Source organism: Melozone crissalis, unplaced genomic scaffold, assembly GCF_028551555.1.
Source record: "Melozone crissalis strain CALT ecotype California unplaced genomic scaffold, PUWL_Pcris_2 ptg000045l_1, whole genome shotgun sequence".
NCBI lineage: Eukaryota > Metazoa > Chordata > Aves > Passeriformes > Passerellidae > Melozone > Melozone crissalis.
In genome coordinates, this window is record NW_026535823.1 from 29,493,614 (window position 1) to 29,508,366 (window position 14,753).

The window sequence follows — 14,753 nt, forward strand, 5'->3', positions numbered from 1 at the left end:
ATTATTGTGACCTTGTGAAAGGCAGCTGAAGCTCTGTGATAAATCAGTGTCATCACCTGGTCACAGACACCCAGAGGGGGCTGAGCAGCAGAATCAACGTGCCATCCCCACACCTGTGCAGGGTGATGATGTGTGACATGCTCTGCTCCTCAGAGCTCTCTCACCACAACCTTTCCCATGGCCTTCCCTCAGCACAGAGCGCTGGGGATGAACCAGCCCTGGTGTTTGCCCTGTGCTGCCCAAGCTCCTCGTGGGGAGCAGAGGCCTCAAAACAACACAAATAAAACAAATCTGTTACCCAAGGCAGCAGAACCAACACCTAAAGCAGCTGCAGGATCAGACTGAATCCTGCACACCTCTCTGGTCTCCCCACACCTCATGGCTGGGAAACAACACTGACAACTTCATCCTAAATTAAAATTTTTAGCTCAAAAACTTATTAACCACCACTCCTTTATTATCAAGGAATAACCCTAGACTCTTTGACTACAAACAACTCAGACTCTTAAAAATTTGCTACAGGGAAATGTATTTTTGAATCAGATCAGAGCAAGGCTCAGAATCTCAGCTCCCTTTGTTCCAGGATGCTGCGAGGATGAATCTGGGCAGGGGGTGGAGGGAGAGTGTTGTGAGCAAGCTGGCTCGACTGATTTCTTGTAAATACCATAAAAATGAACACTTGACCATAATCTATGAATTGGATATAAAGAGAGAAAATAACTCTTAGAGAAATGAGTGTTTTTAAGTGCATCTTGAGCATCAAATGGGAGAAAACATTTATGAATTTTTCCATCATGGTGTGAAGCATCGTGTCAGGCAGGATCAACCCCATAAAATTATTTTGTGACAATGCATGTAAATGGTTTTAACATTCTCAATCCCTCCAAAGCAAGAGCAAAGACTACCCAAGCCATCTGAGAGTTCAGAATTGAAATAGGGCCTTTGAAGAGATTATTTGCAGACTAATCATATATTTTCTCATGGAGGCATTCAACAATTTGAAGTACCATATTCACATAGCACATTTTGCCTTCCACAATTACCTCTGAAAGAGCCACTGAAAAATTATACACTGTGTAGACAAGAATATATCTAAATGATATGCATGTCCAACAGAAATAGATTATTTTCAAGGGGTCCTAAACCCAGCTTTTCCATGTGTTCATGCAATGATTTATGTATAAGAATCAATGCATTTCAATCAGATACACACAACTGATAGGCCTTTCTGTTTGCTCATTTTTGAATCTTTATATAAAAAATTAAAATAAATAGATATTTAAAGGTATCTCCCTTCAACTCCTCATTCATGAAACATCCTTGAACCTTGGGTTCTTGCTGAAGCAACTGACTCTTAGATGCACTAACAGGCAGAATCTCCAAATTGGCTTTCAGTAACTCCTTTAAAAAAGAAATGAAAAAAAAAATTCAAAACCCACACCCAAACAGAAATCCCCCAAACTCACAGCATCTTTTAAATTTTCTTTGTCTGTGTGAGGAGTGCATTAGATCAGATAAGGGATATTAAATGGCCTTTAAGGCTGACAGCAAAGAGCAGCTCTAATGGGAGTCCCAAATTGTGCTGCCAGCAATCCAGTGTACTTACAAAACAGCAACATCAAGATGCCAGAACTCTGCCATGACCTATATTTCCTGCAAACCAATTTTCTTCTTTGTAGGGTGGATGGAAAGAATCCAAGTGCTATTTGAGTTCCTTTTCTTTCTGCTGGAACTTTGCCTTATCATACACATTTTTCCTACACCAAACTTTTCTGTGCCCTACAGCTTTTAAAGCAGGAATTATCTACAGTCTATTTATTTATTATAAACAGAAAATACTGCAAAATCGTGTTTAGGCAGCAATTATCAGGTGAGACCAGAATTCTTTGTATCTCATTTCCACACTTTAACAGGAAACCAAACCCCTTAAAGGGGAATATTAACAGAAGAAGAGTGTTAGAGAGGGATACAGGCCACACATTCCAAGGAATTTCTGTGGCTTCATTACTGATGATGCCAAAATTTCCAACATACTTATATTTATACTTATATTTATACTTTCAGGGGGTTATTCTTTTGCTTATTCCCATGCTATGGGGGAAACTTGTATCCTTTAAGGAGAACATTAAAATCAAGACATTTCTAGAAAAAAGGAAGTGTCTGCCCAATTTCTTTGACCCCCACTGCCTGTGATACCCCTATAAATTCAATTTTTGCCTCCAACAGAGGAACTTTGCTCATTTGTTACACACACTCTGCTCAGAGCAGTCAACAAAACACCTGAAAGGATTCATGATAATCTTGTTTTCACCATCCCACCCCCCCTTGCAGCTATCCTTGCCAAATGCAAACTCTCCCCCTCAGGCACGGAAATTTGGAATCGGAGCACCTGATGCAGCTTTTATTCCAAAATTGTCTCACGTGTGTTGAGTGTCAAAAAGAGCCATGTTGTGCCACAGCACCCACTTGTCTCAGGAAAATTGAAATTGCTCAGTGTCTAACACTTTGAATGATTTCCCAACTTCTCACTTGCCCCATCTGCTCCTCTCAGCTCAGTTTGATTTGTTTTAGCCTTTGTGTCTGCAGTGGCACCAACAAAACTGCAGCATCACTGCAAGCTCCTCTGCTATGGAGCACTGCCAAGGCTCTCAGATTCAGCCTCCTCCAAGAGAAAAGCACCAGAAAAATAAAATTTCTGCCTCGTTCTGTTGTCTCTCTCTCCCATCCTCCAACAGAATCACAAGCAGCTCTCCTGCTCCAATGCTGAGCCCTGAAATAATATCCCACCTACAAAATAACCAACATGGCAATTACAAATCAGATGTCCATAGAATACACCAAAGCACACGAATGCCACATCTCAGTCCCTATTTTACTTTATTAGTTGCCCCAATTGTACTTCATTTGTTGCCCCAGTTAGCTAAGGAATTAAGGAAAACCTACTTGAGTATATATAGGGTTTTGTTCTGTGCTGTTAGTACGGTACATAGAGACCTTCAAAGCAAAAATACTTTCCAGCATTTAATAAACTGGGATTCTGAAATCAGATGTAGACCTTTAAAATAGGTGGGTAAATTGATAAAAACAATAGGAGACATACCACTTGAAAGGGGGTTTTTGGTTAAGGCACTGCACAAGGTGGGCAGTCACAGTGCTGTCCCTGAACTGCAATGGAATCTGGATATACCCACCCAAGGTTTTAAAAAGAACCTTAAATATGATGGAAGAAAGACCTTAGAAACAACCACATGGGAAAAAAGCCATAATCAGTCCATGCAAGTGTCCATTAAAAAATACTCAGCTCAGACTGAGCAGAATCTTAACAAAAGAAACTAAAAATCCCCAGACTCACACTTGTTCAGCTTCCTACAGAAGAGTCAAAAAACAGAGCAGTGAGGGCCCACAGAGGTGCAGATGTAGCTGAGAGCAGGGAATCACTCCAAGACTCTCCCTTGGGAGCCACCAAGCACTGAATATATCATTTTGTACAGAGAAAAACAACTGATGGGGAGCAGCACCCACAGCTCACATCCCAACATGTGTTTCTGTCACTGTGAGCACCAAGCTGACAAGAGCTCGCAACTCCAAGACAGTGATCTCAGGTTGCCTTAGGTTTACTCAAAAGAAGGTTTTTTCTCAGTGAAAAAATATTTAAACTTCTCCAAAACCTTGGCATTCACTTCTTGAAGTGCAAAGTACCAACAACACAAAAACAAGTGGCTTGGCCTGGTGTTTGCCAGAGATGTTCAGGATGGATCAGGTAAGCAGGAATTTCTGCTTTTCTTAGGAGAGCACAAAGTGAGGTACCCACACACGCAACCCCTGCCACCAGCTCCATCCTGCTGAATCCCTCAGCTGGAATTCCTCACAGTGCCCTCAGTGGGATATCCTTTCCCCAGTGTTCGTTCCCTTCTTCTGGTGAAGGTAACAAAGCCCAGCTCCACAATTCCAAAGTGTGGCTGTAACATTTCCCAAGAGAAGTCACTGAACACTGCAGCAAGCTGAGCAGCCAGGCACAAAGGTGGGCAGGTCCTGGATTTGGGAATGGTGTGCAGCAGTCATTGGGAAGTAAATGAGGCAGAAAGTGAGTTAGCCAGACAACTGCAGGGCTGGGAGAACAATCAGGTGTGGGAGCTGCAGGGGAAGCAAAGGTGAGCACAAACAGAGAGCCAGCACTGACATCTGCAAGGTAAAATATTGTGTCTGCAGCTAGAAGAGAAATCCTCCTGGCAGAAGAGGGAGAGCTCCTGTGAAAGTCTTTGGCACAGCAGTGAGTGTGTGTGTCCATTCTGCTTCTTCAGTAAACAGGGAAAATAAATCAGGACACATACCAAATTAACCAGCTTCAGTGGACATGCCATTGCCCTCCACAGATCACAATTTCTCCCATCTCTGTTTCTATTTGTTGACAGCTAAAAATGCTACTCCATTCCCTAGTCTGTATTTTTGAAATCAGGGCTCTGTGATCTCCTTGCCACTCTTAGCAGCCCCAATGAGGAAATCTTAGAGGGTTACTGCTTTATTCCACAGCACCCTGAAAGAAAATCTGCCAGCCAAATGTCTCCAGACAAATGCAAAGTACATTATTAATGAAATTAGAGCGAGGAACCTTTTTGTATGCCTCTTTTATTAAATAATTCCAAGTGACTCCATTGCACAATTACAGCATCTGAACTTTGCTTTTTAAATGCTGCCATGTGTAATCTCCACTGTGTATTTGCACTTGAAATGGTAATCTGAAGGCAACAGAGTCTGCAATAAGTGGAATTATTAATGAACTCTATTCCAGGTCCTACCACTAAGAAACATTCCCTAGGGCCCCTGCATAAGGTGACATTCTTACTTCAATATTAAGATTAATATTATATTTCTTCAAAATTTGCTTCCAAAAAGTTACCAAAACAGACAAGCATTTCCATAGAAACACAACCTATTTCAAAGACAACCATTTAGAATTAAAACAGCTTCCTCAATCTCCAGAATTAGAAAGAATTGAGCAAACAGGAACAACAGTGATGTTCAGCCCAGATCACTTCTCCACAGGGGAGGAATTCCTGGTGGCCTGTGGTTGGACATGAGATAACCTGAGCAACCTGTGAAGGAAAGAGGCAAAAATGCAAAGGAAATAAAGAAAATGCCCAGTCAGCCCAGCTCACCATCATCAGGGAAGGGTTCTGAGTTGCTCATGGAATTGGTAATGGCCTTCCATGTCTCAGCAACCTGTGCAAATCTGGCTCAAGCTGATAATGATCAAACCTAATTACAACCTGACAGCCCTCAGTGGCTTATACAGTGCTTAAGATTTTATCACAAGCCTCATGATATTTAGTGTTCTTCTTTAAGCCCTAATTCCTCATGTCAAGCAATTACCCAAGGTTCTCCACTTCCAATAAAAATGGAGCTTCCATGCTGTGAGACTGGAACAAAGCTTCAAATATGACCTAAATGGAATCTAATCTAAACTTCTTTATTTTTTTAAATATATACATTTTAAATTCTGCTGGGCCTTTTCATAAGCTTTAGAGCAGATGGATACAGACATATCCAACACAAGTGCTGGATAAGAACAAGCAGCTCCAGCAGAGAGATTATTACACTGTCAAACACCAAGGGTAGAGCACCTAACACGGAGTAAGGGAAATAACAGACCTTAAACCAAAGTCACTGCTTAAAACTACAGTAAAATAAACCAGGCACAACCAATCCAGGTTTGTACACCTTTGCAACACCAGGTGCCTTGCTAGAAGATAGCAAGTCTCCTCCAACACTGCTGTGTGTCTCTTAGAAGCAACTTCTTCTGTGTCCCACACTCAGCTTTGACTCAAGAGAACAGCAGGGAGAGATGAACTGCTCCACACTGGATTTTGGCTGAGTTCCTCACCTCTGTGTAAGAAATCCCTTCTGGCTGGGAGCAGAGTGAGGCTGGCCCCGTGTGCAGCAACCTTGGCTCCCTGGCAGGCACCAAGAGCACCCACAGCTTGAGATAACTCACCAGAACACACCTGTGAGCCTGGCACATCTATGGCAGCAGCAGTGTCAGCCCCAGTGTGGGCCCTCAGCTCCACCACACACTCTTCAGGAGATTGTCTGGTCTGTGTTTGGTTTTAGCACCCTCAAGATCCCGAGGCACTGAGCTCTCCTGCAGAACATCATCTGTGTGAGGTGTCCTGCTTGTGTCTGCTGCCTCTCACACTGTGTGACACCCTTCACTTCATTGAATGGAAAAGACAATTCCTTATTCAGCTCTCCAGAGGGGTTTAATAAGTAAGTCTTTATCAGGAGTCCTCTCTTTCCTGGATTAAACTTCTCCTGTTCCTCTCTCATGCTGAGCTGACATGAAAGCTTTGTCTAGTGGAGATTTCACCCAGAAAATAGACATTCAGCTAAAAATCTCTCGTTTTTGTTTCTATAAAACAGTTCTTGCCTTCCTAACTTACCTGTCCAACCCAAATCCAGCACAGCAGTACAGAAACTTTACCAGTCCAGAGAATTTACCCACCTACTCTATTTTTCTTCCAGATTATACTGAGAAGACACAACTGTAGAGAATTCAAATGACATAGCTCAGAAGGAAAATTAGATACACATGACTTGTAAATTGAGATGTCCCTGGCCCTGGACCAGGGAAACCTCTAAGTCCATCACATCAAACCAGCAGGCAAGAATTTTGATAATGCAATCAGAGCGCTGGTAAAGCTTCAATCCCTGATCTGCTGCCACAGCCAGAAGGGAGAATATTCCCTGCAACTCTTCTGTCTTCATTCTGCCCATTTCAGACTTGATTCCTAAAGGAACCTCAAATCTGCATAATCAAAACTGAAGCACTTCAGACACTGTGGACAGCTGACCTTTACAGAAATGATTCTATTTCAATAATATGTAATAAATTATGCACTGGTATCCCAGATATGTTAGGTTGTGTAAGGACAGCAGGGATGCTCCAAGGCTTCCCTTTTCTCCCATGGGTTTCAATGGCTCCGAGAAAAGCAATATATTTGCTCTACCAGAGTGGGATTATGATTTGAGAACGTGATGTCCTGATCCCATTAACCAAACTCTCAGTGAAAATTCACAATTACACCTCCACTGACCACAGAACAACTGTTGGAATGTCTTTTTTTATGGAAAACCACCATGGATTTAACTGACCCCAGCACTGGCCAGGGAGAGCCTGCTCTCAGCCCTAACTAAGGCTTTACTCCACCTCTACACAGACCTCCAGTGGGCCAAAGCCTTTTCCACATAAAAAATACTGAACTAATATAATTTAAAGCATGAATTTAAGCTCATTTGAAGGGTTGCAAAGCCAAGTGAAGGCATGGTTATTTCAATAGTAAAGCTACAAATCTCAGTTTAGCCTCAGCTCACTAAAGGCTTCTAAAAGTTAAATCTATATAAACCAGTCCTAATCTCAAAGATGTTTCTGATAAGGGCCTGTACCAGCTTAAGAGTATAGGGAAAAATAAATCAATTTAAAGTGACACTTGTTCAGTGATCATGCACATCTCAAAACTGTGACTGGAAGGACTTGGGTCTACTGACAGTAATCACACACTTTAACACAAGCCCAACATCATCTCTTCATTCACCAGACAAATAAAATTTCATGTTGGAAAACAGTAATGACAACAGTTAATATTTCCAGTAATAAGTTATCCTCACAGAGAGCACTTGACCTTCCTTGTAATTCCCACACAGCTTGCAGTGAACCACCTGAGTGTGTATAAAATGTAATGAATAAAGAAATACTAAAAACAGTAGAATGTTATTAAAGTAGGTCACAATTCAAACAGCACAATTACTGAAACAATGATGTTTGAAACTACATCACTCCCAATCCTTCCCACACTGCATGAGCTACTCTATAATTTATTTTGCCTAACAACAGCTTCTGCCCATATTGTCTCTCTTTATCCCCAAAGACTCTTTTAATGCAGGCCACTGTGCCACATGACAGCACAATGCCCACACGAGCCATGAAATGTCACAGATCACAGCTTTACACCTGGCCAACACAACACACTCATCCAATTCTTGCATGCAGTGGAAACATTTGTGCTGATTTTGTGGGTCAGGCTACAAGAGGCAGATGGAATGGGCACTTTATTTACATGGGGGGGTCCCTAAGCACATTCACTTTGGTTATGAGGGACAAAACCCAGCTTTGCATAGCTATAAGACATTATTATTTTAAAAGAAGAGAAAAAGTGGTTTCCTCTGAGGCTTTTGAACAATAATCATGATTCTTTTTGACCCTTAACATTATATTCCACATGTTCTGAACATTCTTGAAAAGCTCAGTTGGGCTTTTGGGTCACATCCTGAGAGGAGATGACCATAACTAAGATACACCAGTAAGGTAAATAAAGTCTGACAGTAACAGAGTGCTGAGACTCTCCCCAGCATTCACCCCTGTGAAATCCCACAAATTTTATAGGAAATGCACCACAACAGGTCAGAGTGGTCAGCTCTTTAATTTTAACCAGAAATTCAGGATGAGTGGATGTAGATATTGGCTTTACCCATCATTCTACAGACAATAAAACAACCTAAACTGTCCCCAAAGACACAAAAGTGTAGAAAGAAAAAATCCTTGGATACAAAATGTATCACTTGATGCATTATGAATATTTTGAGCATTTTAGAATATTGACATTGATGTTACCATGAGAGTTTTGGGGAAATGCCTATATTAACAGCAAAAATCTTTGCTACAAGGAGAGTATTATCCCTGTTATCTTTTAATTATTTGTGTTGCACATGAGTATCAGTGGCACGTATGGGTTAGAAGCACAGCCCACCTATACTGGATCTTGCAGGAAAACCAAATCTTAGGACAGGTTTTTCAGTAGAAAAAGAAAGGGGCAGGGGGGAGTATCTACTACAACATTGCTCTTTTTTGTTAACAAAATTATACAGTAAAGTCTGGATGCATATCTAATTTTATCTCCCAGCATCTGCCACTGCCTCATGACCTCTAAGATAGTCTGCAAGCATGTTGATAAACAGATTAAAAGGTAATTCAATGGTACAGAGCAGTCCTCTGAGTTCCCAGAACAATATTTGACTGAATCATACCAAACACACCATCCCTGAACCTCCAAAGGAAGAGGAAGGCCCTCTCCCCCCTTGCAGAGAAGCAAACTGCCATCCTACTGTTTTCCTTGCCTGAATACCAAAAAGCACCAATATAAAAACACATTTGTAAGCAGACACTGAATTTTTCCAGAGAAGAACTAACTGCCTGTTGGCTTGTTTGCCTCAGAAAGGATTCAAGTTCAGATAACTAAATGGAAAATCGTGATTGTAGAGAGGAAAATATTTTGTGCATCCACTCCTTTCTCCCGGAATGCCAGTTTCAATAAGATTTATCACATTTACTATTGACAGATGATTCCTCCATCCACTAGTCCTCACAAAACAGGGAAGAAATGTGGCAGCCTGTGCTTAGGGAAGGAGGGAATCATTGCCCATGGCAGGAGGTTGGAATGGGTTGATCTTTAGGGTCCCTCCCAACCCAAACCATTCTGTGATTCCATGCCATGGCCAGTTGAGCTGCAGGGAATCTTCTCCACATGAAGATCTCTTAAATTGGAAATGCTGAGAATTGGGATTTCCTTCTGACTCGGCAGCTCAGGGTGAGGAAAACCCAAGGCCAGGTGGAATTGGCAGGCTGGTGTGCCCAGAGAGCCCTGATTGACTAAAGCAACTCATTGTGAAGGAAGGCAAAACATTCACTTCGTCCTCACGAAGAAGTGAGAGCTCAGGCTTTCAAATGAGATGTAAAATAGAGCCCTGACCATTCATCGTCATTAAAGATCCCACAGAAATCCCCACAAGAGTGAAAATGTTAACTAACACGCCCTGGCCAATATCCAACTCGGATAATTGCATTCTGCTTCCTAAATTCCCCTTGCAGTTTCAATTGGATTAGTTTTTCTTCATTTCTCTTCCCTAAACCCCTCCTGCACAATGTTTCCAGCCTGGAATGGCTGCTGGATTCCACTCCAGAGGTGTGTGAATTATCAGTGCTGGGCAATCCCAACATACATTTTGGATATATTAGTCAGGGAAAACACTCTCTGAGCTGGAGTAATCCCCTCACCTCTCACTGAGGAGCATTAAACTTTACAAATGAGAAATCCCTCTGATGTTAGTAGGATTTTTTTTCTGTTTTTTTTTACTAAAATATTGCCCTGCAAGGAATGGCACCAAAGCAGCCTCCTGCCAATTAGGAAAGTCCTTTTCTGGGCCATATCCTCAGCCTGAGGAACCAGCTGCACTTGCTTTGACTTCAGTAGGGCTCTGCTACATTAAAACAGGAGTAAATATTCATATAGTGTTTTTTTCACTCATGTTTAAATGTTGGAAGAATCAAAGGAGTTGGCTGTTGAATACATCAATCTGTGGTTATAAAAGAGGAATATCAGAATGTATTCTCATTCCTTATAACTGGCTTGCAAATCTTCATGCTATTTTAAAGGGGAGTTGGAGGTTCTTTAAGTTGGCATACTGATGAAAAATGAAAGTGCTGTGAAATATGAATCTCCTGTTGCGTGCTATGTGTATTCTACTGTAAATACTCACAATAGTGTAGAGGCAGGAAAAGTCCTGACCCGCTGCATTTTATGAAACAGGAGGAGCAAAGGTGATTTATGTGCATAAAAGCAAAAACTGACAAGCCTTTGATTTTCTTGCAGAACAATCCCAAAATGATTGTCAAGACTGCTTAGGTTTTCTGCCCTCTGCACCTCCTGTAATAGGACCATTTTATCCAACACTCTGTTTTATAGACACTGTGTATAGGGTCATTTCCACCTGCTATCCAGGTTACTCAAAAGAATACTTCTCATTCCCAATTCCAAGAGCTCTTAGCAGCATTCAGGTTGGCTGGTTTTCACTTCCAGCCCTCTCCTGCACCTCTGGTTAAGCACAAACCCACCAACACACCACTTATTCCTTCTTTAGAGCTCTGAAAGCAGAAGAACAGCCTTAAAAATCTGGGAGAGCAATTGCAGACAGGCTGCAGCCAAAAAAATGGGGAGCACAGGGAATACACCCCTCCTGGGATTTTCTCCTGAATATCCCAACCCTCCTCCTTCTTCCCTTGTAGGTGGTGTCACTATTTGTCAGCTCCACACTGGGCTGGCTGCAACATCATGCTGAATTCCCTTGACAAAGTGTGGATGGAGCAGGGGGATGGGAAACCTCCAAGAGCATCCTGCAAAAGCAGCAAACACGCCTAGAGAAGGGTATGGGATTGAGTGAGGAAATTCAGAGGGTGAGTACCAGGCACCAGCATGGCTGAGGCTCACCTGATGGGTCTGCAAAGGGATTTTTAGGTCAGCATCAGACGGCTAAAGAAGCACAGGGTGTGTTCCTGATCTGCAGCACACACAGGAGTTTGATAAGGGCAGAGCTGATCACCAGAAATCACCGACACATTTCTTTCACCTGCTGCCATTCAGGGTACCAGCCTTGGCTCCAGCTCAGCTCCTTTGGCACACAGCTGGCATCCACATGGGAAATTACACCCTTCCTCCACCACAGGCTCCTCTGCTCCCAGGTTTTTGATCCAGCAGGGAAATGGGCTTGAGCTGGAGAACCTTGAGGTTTGCATCCTTATGGTAAGTAGTGCCAAGATTATACAGCATTTACAGCAAACACAAGATGGAAAGTGTAGTCCTCCCACTGAAATTGAATTTCTAAAGTGTACAACTGTTTATCTATTGCCTTGGTTTCACAAACAATCTGAAGAAAAGTGGAGTGAGATGTCTCTTTCAGCCACTCCTTCCTTGCCACTTTGATTTCTTTTTAGGATTACCCTGTGTGGAGTGGAAACATTTCCACTCCTGTGCTCTGAAACAGCCACTGCCGTGACAATCAATAAAAATTAGCACAACTACAGAAGCTTGGGATTAGTGAGATCTAAAAATGGATGGACATCCCTACCCTCCTCTCTGCATCTTGAGGAACCCTTCTGAAAACCTGATCATAAACATTTTAATTCTCTGTCAGCTCTCTGGAGAAAATCATTACAGAGGCAAAATTACAGAGTAGTGAGTGCCACTCTGCAATAAGTGTCTGTCAGTCAAGCAGACATCACCCCACAGTCACCCCCAGCATTCCTATCCTCCAACCCAGAAGAAAAGGAGGAATTCTGGGCATGGAGATCTTGCTTGGAGCACTGCTTGAGTGATCAGGCCAAAGCTGTAATCAGCCAGTCAGTGGCACAATAGCTTAATTCTTTATTTATTAGTCTGTCTCCCCTCTCTGGCTCAAGCAGTTTATACACTTAATTCAATTTCAAGAGCTATATGTTTGTTTACTAGAGCAAACAAAAGCCAGTAATGAAGAGCTGTAGTTAAAGAGAAGTAACCAAACTGCTTGTCTTCTGCTCAAAATTAATCTTTTAGCACCAAATATTGACATTAGAAGCTTAGCTCCATGTGTGCCTTTCACACCTGCCAAGCACACACAGAGAATTTGGTGTGAAATCACTGAAGGATAGGTGCTGACCTGTGCCTTCAGCATGACATCCCAAAGAAACCATCCAAAACCTAGTGGGGTTCCTCAGAGCAAACCTTGATCCATCAATTTGCCAACACCATCAACCTTAGCAATGTCTTTTCCCTTTTATCTCTACTCTGACTTGCCTTCATCCCTTGCAGCACCAGAGACAGAGTAAACCATGCACAGAGGAGAATGATGGAATCATCTACCACTGCACCCTGCTTGGGTAAGGAAAGGCATTGAAGCTGGACACCTCTCTGCCAATTGAAGGGAGAAGGAAGGCAGGAAGGAAAGGGGAAAAAACCATCAAGAAAACAGAAAAACCTGTTGCTAAAAAAAAAATCATCACAAATAAAGCCTTGGGTTTGGAGCTTTGCTTCTTTGCATTTTGGGTTTAGATTTACCACTCACATGAACGTCTACAAGCAGTTTAACACCACAATTTAAAAAAGCACAATCAGTTCAGCCCAGATTCTTTAAATGCAACATAATCACTTCCCACAGAACTACTGAAGTCTACTGAAAACATAGCTGCAGCATTAGAGGGTTATTTGCTCCAAGGACCTTTTTAATATGGCTGTATTGTAATACTGCAGTGCAAGAGCCTCTCCAGCCATAAAAAGAAATTTAGCTCAGAAACACAACTTGTGGGCAATGAAAAACACATTTGCTTCAATTTGCCATCATTTAATAATAGCATTATTTAACAAGATCAGTTAAAACAACCAGCCTCAGAAGACACAGCAGTGCACTTCTTCTCTCGAGACTCCGAGGGCACTGAAATGAAATTCATTCTGCAAACCAAACATTCAAAGCAACCAGTACCACTAGAAAGACCATATTTAAAGGGAGAAAAAGACAACCCCTCTCTCTGTCCCCAGACATGCACATTTTACTTTGAAGCTGCTGCACGTTTCACTGGCAAGGAAAATAACAGTCTTCCCCTAGAAGTAACATATTTGTCATTACACTTTTATTTCCATTCCAAATCAAGAACACACTGAATTTGCACACATTGGGAAGCAGCTACCAAGATCTGGGTGTATTCTGTATCACATCACTAGTCAAACCCCATATATCCTCACATAATTCTTTTCCTACACGGTTATGCCTAATTGGCCACTAACCTCCCAGATTAATCATCTACGCTACAAGTAGGCGTCGAGAAAAAGGTAGAAGGGCAGCAAAATATTTATTCCGGCTGTAAATATAAAACCAAGAGGGGACAGCTGGCTCAAGTTGCCCCTTCCAGGATGGCGCGCAGAGGTGGATGGCGAGAAAGCCCTGCTCGAGAGTCTCACACCCACAGACACACACACACAGATAGAAAGGAAGCGGTGTCTCACGTTCGTTCCCGGCTCGGCGATGCTCACTAGGGCTCTAAGTTGCGGCTGCCCGGCTGTGGAAGTGTTAAATCCCCGCGCCCGGCCCCGAGGCAGCGCGGCTCCTGCGGCCGAGCCGCCGCTCGCATCCCCGCTCGCACGTCCCGGCCGCGCAGCGCTGCCCGGCAGCAGGCGAGGCGGCACCGCGCTGCCCGAGCATCCCTCCCCGCCTCCTCCGCCGCGCCAGCGCCTCCCTCCCGGCGGAAAAACTTTGCGCTCAACTCCGCCGGGCTCCGGGGGCGCGGGACCCGCTCCGCGCACGGCGGCACCGGCAGCGGCAATGGGGCGGCCGCGGGCGGCTCCCCCCGCGCAGCCCCGCGGTTCCCCGCGCCTCCTCCTACCTGCAGCCGGCGCCGCTCCCCGCAGCGCCCCGCTCGTGCTCATCCTCATCACCATCCTCCTCCTCCTCCTCCTCCTCGGGGATGCGCGCCCCGGTGCCTCGCTGGCTGCGGAGGCGGCTCCGGGCCCGCGGCGGCAGCGCCGATCCCCGCAGCCCCCGCGCTACCGCATCCCCCCAATAGCGGCGAGAGGGAGCCCCCGCCCCGCCCGGGCCGGGCCGCGGGCAGGGGGCGGTGCCGGGCGGGGACCCCCCCCCGGAGCTCCGGGCCCCCTCCCGCAGCTCCAGCCCCGGACTCCTTCTCCTTCTCCTTCCCCCTCTGAGGGGACGCGGCTCCCAACCGCCCAGCTCCCGCTGAAAGCCCACCGGCCCCGGCAGCCCCTCTCACCATGGCCCGGTCCGGCTCGGCCTGGTGCCCGTCCCTGCTGCGGCCGGAGCTGAGGGAGCCCTTCCAGCGCTGCGGCGGCCGCAGCGGGGCCATCGCCTCACGGCCGGGGGGCTGCGGCCACCAGCTGCCCCTG

At 44.4% G+C, this 14,753-nt stretch overlaps 1 protein-coding gene across 7 annotated transcripts in view; it reads right to left on the minus strand.

The window, feature by feature from the left end:
• The window catches only part of DAB1 (DAB adaptor protein 1), a 414,997-nt gene extending 400,684 nt beyond the window's left edge, over positions 1-14,313 (minus strand). For 6 of the 7 annotated variants that reach the window (XM_054285852.1, XM_054285858.1, XM_054285848.1 and 3 more), the window contains exon 1: positions 13,860-13,972. The gene's annotated coding sequence lies outside the window, so the exon portion shown is untranslated. Of the gene's footprint in view, positions 1-13,859; positions 13,973-14,236 lie in introns of those variants that run through there. The other variant, XM_054285850.1, reaches the window with a different exon arrangement.
• Positions 14,314-14,753: the final 440 nt, after the last annotated feature.